This window comes from Spermophilus citellus (assembly GCF_964194105.1).
Source record: "Spermophilus citellus genome assembly, chromosome: 1".
Lineage (NCBI taxonomy): Eukaryota > Metazoa > Chordata > Mammalia > Rodentia > Sciuridae > Spermophilus > Spermophilus citellus.
Window position 1 is genome coordinate 236576370 of NC_138182.1, and position 7356 is coordinate 236583725.

A 7356-nucleotide genomic window follows, 5' to 3' on the forward strand; every position below is an offset into this window, starting at 1 on the left:
TTTCTGAGTATAATATTGTGGTGAGCCGTTTCTTCGGACTGTGGTCGCCATTACAAGATGGCGCTGGCTCCGCTGTGGTCTGTGACAAACAACTCCTTATTTGGGAGAGTTGGCACGTGATGTTTTAACACCCTATGAGAAAGCTCCACATAGCAGCTTCGCATTGGGGCTTGGGATGCTTTATTAAGGCTGGGAGGGGCGTCCGAGAGTGAGAAGAAGAAACATCAGGGGCCTGAATAAACGGCTGAAAGAAGATTCCTGTTGTTGCGTCTTCCTTGCGGGCAAGGGGTCGCGACAAGTGGTGCCGAAACCCGGGAACCAGAACTTTCAGCCGTCAGGGGTGGTGCACCGGTTAGTCCCAGGTAAGTGGGATCCGCGACCAAAGCGGGGATAGTCCCAGTAAGTGGGATCCGCGATCAAAGCGGGGTCAGCTCCTCTACAAAGAAAGAGAGAGCTTTATATTTTATTGCAGCTGCACTGTGTACTTTCACTTTTGTTTTCTGTGTTTCTTTTGTTGCTGTGTCATGGGTGCCGCATCTTCAAGTCCGCTTCTTCTGGCCCTAGACGGCCTGTTACGTTCCAAGGGCCTGGAAGTGAAACATAGAACTTTACAAAGATTTTTACAGAAGTTGGATATTGCTGCACCGTGGTTTGCATTTTCGGGCAGTCTTACTATACCTAGTTGGGATAAATTAGGCAAAGATCTTGACTTTGCCTCTGAGCAGGGCATATTAGAGGGCGGGGTGATACCCCTTTGGAAAATGGTCCGTAGTTGCCTCACGGATGGCAGATGTCAGGAAGCACTTACTAAAGGACAGGAAGTTCTAGAACAATTACATGAGGAGAAATCGGAGATGGCAGGAAGTGAGGTATCTCGGGAGGATGGAAGTGTGCGGAGCGTGAAACAGGGGAAGAGACGATTGTATCCAGATGCAGGAAGTGAGGTATCTCGGGAGGATGGAAGTGTGCGGAGCGTGAAACAGGGAAAGAGACGATTGTATCCAGATCTCAGTGCGCTGCGCACACCCCCATGTGAAAGTGGGTCAGAGGAAGAGGAGGATGAGGAGGAGGAGCTTGGGAGGCTGTCTCGCCAGCTAGGGAGTTTAGCTATAGGAGAAGGGAACAAAAATAAACAGGAGCACAAGAAATGTGATCCTCCGGATCCACCGCCGTATGGCGGGGGTGTTTCGGGGAGAGCTTTCCATGCTCAAACATGGAGGGCTGTTAACGCTGAGATGGGTCTTGCTTATCCAATTTTTCAGGATGATAATAGGGGAAGATTCCATGAGCCTTTAGATTTCAAAATTGTGAAGACTCTGGCGGAGTCTGTGCGCACTTATGGGGTGGATGCTGCCTTCACACTAACTCAGGTGGAGAGTCTGTCTAGATACTGTATGACTCCCTCTGATTGGGCTAGCCTTGTTCGGGCTTGTGTTTCCCCAGGTAAATATTTGGACTGGAGAGCATTTGTGCTAGAGGGCGCAATAGAGCAGGCCGCCCAAAACCATGCGGCGGGACACCCTCATTGGGATAAGGACATGCTTTTGGGGCAAGGTAGATTTGCTAATCAACAGACGGGATTCCCTCTTGAGGTATATGATCAAATTAATAACATTTGCATTCGGGCATGGAAGTCACTTCCAAATAGAGGAGAGGTATCTGGTAATTTGACTAAGATTATACAAGGCCCTACAGAACCCTTTTCAGACTTTGTAGCAAGGATGGTGGACGCCGCTGGAAAGATTTTTGGGGATCCTGATAGAGCCATGCCCCTTGTCAAGCAATTGGTCTTTGAGCAATGCACCAAGGAATGTAAAGCAGCAATCGCTCCTTATAAGAACAAAGGCATAGAAGCATGGATGAAGGTGTGTAGAGAGATTGGAGGACCTTTAACTAATGCAGGTCTTGCAGCTGCTGTCCTTCGGATTACAAAAGGGGGCGGTCCTGCCGCCGGAACATGCTTCCATTGTGGTCAACCCGGTCATTTTAGACGTGAATGTCCCAAAAAAGACAATTCCAAAAACGACAATTTTACTGGACCTTCTCACGGTGGCCTTTCCAATGGCCTTCGTCTACCGGGGTTGTGTCCAAGATGCAAAAAGGGGAAGCATTGGGCAAGAGAGTGTAGATCAGTGAGGGACATCCATGGACAGCCTATTTCAGCTGGGCCAAAAAACGGCCGACGGGGCCCTCGACCCCAGGGCCCACAAATATATGGGGCAGTGGAGAATGTCACACCCGAACCCGAGACATGGCCATCTCTACGCCATCCCATGAAATGCGGAGAGCCACTACAGGTGCCGCGGGATTGGACCTCTGTTCCACCTCCAGACTCGTATTAACACCTAAGATGGGAGTCCAATTGGTGGAAACTGAGTTTACAGGGCCTCTACCACCTGGCACTGTAGGTTTGCTAATTGGACGTGCATCCTCTATTTTACAAGGTCTTCATGTTTTCCCCGGAGTCATAAGTCCTGATACTGTAGGGATAATAAAGGTTATGGTGGAAGCTCCAAAGGGCATTGTGTCCATCTCCCCAGGGGATCGGATTGCTCAATTGCTAATTTTGCCTAGCTTACATAATCACTTCCCTGCTGATTCAAGGTCACGGACAGGGAATGAGATTGGTACCACTGGAGGGAATTGTGCCTATTTGTCACTAGATATGAGCAATCGCCCCACTTTGGAATTAAGCATAGAAGGTAAATCTATTGTGGGGTTACTGGATACCGGAGCAGACCGTAGTATTATAGCACTTAGGGACTGGTCTAAGGGATGGCCAGTGCAGACTTCTGATCAATCCTTGAGAGGACTTGGATATGCCCAGGCCCCTCAGATCAGCTGTAGACATCTAGTCTGGAAGGATCCAGAAGGACATAAGGGTACCTTTCAGCCTTATGTACTTGATTTACCTATCTCTCTATGGGGCCGTGATCTGATGAAAGACATGGGGTTCACTCTTAGTAATGACTATTCCCCAGTGTCTCAACAGATTATGCAAAATATGGGGTATAGGCCAGGTCTAGGACTAGGAAAACATTTACAGGGACGTAAGCATCCTGTACAAGGTCATCAAAAGCTTGACAGATTTGGTCTGGGTTTTTCCTAGGGGCCGCTGGGGCTCAAATACCCATAACATGGCTCACCGAGGAGCCTGTTTGGGTGCCTCAGTGGCCTCTTCCCTCGGTTAAATTGGCAGCAGCTCATGCTCTAGTTAAAGAACAACTTGACTTGGGTCACATCCAGCCTTCTACTTCTCCATGGAATACTCCCATATTTGTCATTAAGAAAAAATCAGGGAAGTGGCGCCTACTGCATGATCTACGAGCAGTTAATGCTCAAATGCAACTTATGGGGCCCATTCAAAGAGGGCTGCCTCTGCTCTCCTCGGTTCCTCAGGGTTGGCACATTATTGTTATTGACATTAAAGACTGTTTCTTTTCTATTCCTTTGCATCCTAAAGACTCGCAACGTTTTGCCTTCACCCTTCCCTCGTGTAACCACGAGGAACCAGATCAAAGGTTTGAGTGGGTAGTGTTGCCGCAGGGAATGGCTAATAGTCCCACGATGTATCAGATGTATGTGGGGAAGACACTCGCACCTCTCAGACAAAAGTATTCCTCCATCAAGATCATTCATTATATGGATGATGTATTATTGGCTGCTAAATCAGAGCAGACAGTTCATGAGGCCTATAAAGACCTAGTGAAGTTGTTAGCTCAATATGGACTGCATATCGCACCTGAAAAGATTCAAACAGGGGATTCTATTAAGTATTTGGGAGCAACAATTGGGTGTGACAAATTACGACCACAGAAAATCACCATACGAGCTCAGGATCTCCAAACTCTAAATGATTTTCAAAAACTGCTGGGAGATATTAATTGGATACGAGGATATTTACATATTTCTAATGTTATGCTACAGCCTTTGTATGCTACTCTTAGGGGTGATCCAGATCTTACTTCCCCTCGTAGTCTCACCAAAGAGGCTAGAGCGGCCCTTATGACAGTAGAAGAAGCTATACAACATGCTACTTTATGCAGGCTCCAGAGTGATAAACCTTTCCAGTTATGTGTGCTTGCCACTATGCGGCAGCCTACTGGAGTACTGTGGCAAGATGGACCTTTGCTATGGATTCACCCACATGTATCCCCAGGAAAATCCTTAGAATATTATCCTGATGCTGTTGCAGCATTAGCACTTAAAGGGATTCAACAAAGCATTCAATTTTTCGGACAATCACCTTCTTCTCTTATTATACCCTACACTAAAGCTCAACTTAGTGTCTTGTGTGCTACTCTAGATAACTGGGCTATTCTATGTTGCTCGTTTCAAGGGGATATTGATAATCATTACCCTTCTCATCCGTTACTCCATTTTGTTAAAGAACATCCTATCATTTTCCCTAAAGTAACTTCATCCAGTCCCATTCCGGGGGCTGTTAACATTTTTACTGATGGTTCCAAGTCTGGAATGGGAGCTTATGTAATTAATGATTCTCCCCCTGTCCAGCATCAATTTGCTCCTGGAAATCCACAATGGGTAGAACTACAAATTGTTATTGAGGTTTTTAAACAGTGTTCTTTTCCTTTTAATCTCATTTCGGACTCCATCTATGTGGTGCAAGCACTACAAATCCTGGAGGCTGTGGGAGCTATTAGTGATGCCCGTAATGTATCTGCTTACTTTAATCAGCTTCAACAGCTTATCCGTGGCCGCACTGCTCCTTTTTATCCAGTGCACATCCGGGCTCACACCTCTCTTCCTGGTCCGTTATCGCAGGGTAATGCCTGTGCGGACTCAGCCACTAGAGGTCAGTTGATCTGTTTGGCTTCCTCCTTAGAGGAGGCTAAATTGTTTCACCAAAATTTTCATGTTAATGCTTTAACACTGCGCAGGCATTTTTCTATTTCAAGAGCAGATGCTCGGCAGATAGTATTACACTGTCCCCATTGTGTCACATTTCTTCATCCCCCTACTTATGGAGTGAACCCACGGGGATTGAAGCCATTGGTTGTCTGGCAAATGGATGTGACACACATACCTGACTTTGGTAGCCTCAAGTATGTCCATGTTTCTGTTGATACGTACTCTGGAATTATTCATGCTTCTGCTTTATCGGGAGAAAAGGCACGTAATGTCATTACTCATTGCCTGGAGGCCTGGGCGGCGTGGGGTGCACCTACGTCCCTTAAGACTGATAATGGACCTGCTTATACTGGAAGACAATTTACATCTTTTTGTTCTACTATGGGAGTGCAACTTACTCATGGTTTGCCTTACAATCCTCAAGGGCAAGGCATTGTTGAGCGTGCTCATCGCACCTTAAAGGAAACTTTACATAAACAAAAGGGGGGAATAGGTGCTGAACATACTCCTAAAGAACGCCTGTCCTTAGCTCTCTTTACCATTAATTTTTTGAATTTGGATATTCATGATCGCTCTGCGGCCGATAGACATGTGTCCCCTCAGCCCTCTGTGATTGGCTATGTTAAGTGGAAAGATGTTCTTACGGGCCAATGGAACGGCCCCGACCCCGTGCTGACATGGGCACGAGGATCTGTATGTGTTTTTCCCCAGGATCGCACGGAACCGTTGTGGGTCCCTGAACGCCTGACAAGAAGAGTCTTGACGTCGGCTAACCAGCAACAGGAAATACCACAGCAATCCCGTGATGAGGATCTTCATTCTGCTAAGTGCTCTGGCTCTGGTGCTGATGCCGATGACACAGATGACACCAATGCAGTGGTGGGCAGTGGCACGGGCTTGGCCAATGCCAATGCCGGTTCATGGTAATTCTAGTGTCCTCCCCACTCTTTTCTCTACCTCATGTGAGATGTCTGCTCCCTGTGCCTCTCCTAGAGGGGACGCGGATAGCATTTTTAATCAATCTCAAGTTAATCTCACAGGAGTTTTTTGTTTCAGCCTTGGGAACACTCATTGTATTAGTCTTAAGACCAAGAATTTGACTAACTGGGAGGACCCATTGCGGTCCAGTCAGGTTTCAGGGAGCATTCTCAGTGCTGTGCTGAGCCAAGTAGTCTCAGGGGAACAAACAGGCTCAGGAACCCCCGCAAATAGCTCTGCTTTAAACACAACTACCTTGGCTATTATCTCCGAGGTACTAATCCCAGTGCCTCCTTCTTCTAATAGTCTTTATAATGCCACCCATTTTAAGGCCTCTCCTTACTGTACCCCTAATCTTGGTTTCCCCCCAACATTTACGCCTTGTCAGGATCATTCTTGGGAGCAACGTCAAGTTGCTAAAGGTTTCTCCCTTTCCCCCTCTCTTAAGAGGTATGTTTATAACTTTAACAACAGTGTCAACTCCTCTACAGGAGTGGGTTGGTCCTGGTTTCAATGGCTGATCTCCAATGAAAAGGGGGCTTCAGCTGATATTTCTGCACTGGCTCAATTGCTGGGAGCCAAAAGTTGGCTGGCTAATGTTTCTGGCACTGTTAAGGAGAGTGAACGAGGTAAAAGACTCACATCTGTTTCGTTCAACTCTCTGTTACATAATGCCACATTGCCCCCTGCAATGGTCTGTGTCCAATCCCCGTTCTTACTCCTTTTGGCTAATGACACCTCGTCAGGGGTGCTGGATTGTTCTAATGTTACCTGTCTCTTATCTGAGTGTTGGGATGGTTCTTGGACTGTAGCGGTGGTTATGAAAATTCCAACTTTTGTCCCAATCCCAGTCACTGCGGACCCTGACGAATTCCCCATTGTTGAGCTACTTAGGGTCCGCAGGGATTTTGGAATCACAGCTGCTATAGTGACAGCCGTGGCGGTATCTGCTGCTGCAGCGGTCACGGCCGGAGTGGCCATGGCCAGTCAAGTGCAGACTGCTGCCACCATTAATCAAGTTGTTCAACAAACTTCCACCATACTTGAATCCCAGAATACAATTAATCAACATATTTTGTCAGGGATTTTAGCTGCCAACCAAAGAATAGATTTACTCCAAGCTCAGGTAGAAGAATTGGCTGATTTGGTGCTTTTGGGCTGTGTTGACCAACGTGCACATTTATGTATAACCTCTGTCAGATTTAATGATTCCAGGAATGCCTCCCGTATCATTGGCGAATACTTGGCCGGAAATTGGTCCATGGCAGCGGAAGACATGATCCAGTCTCAACTAACCCAGATAGCTGTCTTGAACAGTACCCATGTCGATCCCGTAACTTTGGGTCAATTCACCGATTGGATATCCTCTGCCTTTTCCTTTTTTAAAGAGTGGGTGGGGGTAGGCATTTTTGGTGCAATGTGTTGCTTCGGTATGGTTCTCTGCTTGTGGTTTCTCTGTCGCCTCAAGGCCCGCAATGCTCACGATAAGGCTATGATCATACAAGC

General features: G+C 47.0%; 1 long non-coding RNA gene across 1 annotated transcript; it reads left to right on the forward strand.

The window, feature by feature from the left end:
- The first annotated feature begins 257 nt into the window (after positions 1–257).
- On the forward strand, positions 258–7142 carry LOC308655253. Its single transcript, XR_014023435.1, has 3 exons — positions 258–362; positions 5584–5751; positions 7066–7142. It is a non-coding gene; the product is annotated as an uncharacterized lncRNA (long non-coding RNA).
- The last annotated feature ends 214 nt before the right edge of the window (positions 7143–7356 follow it).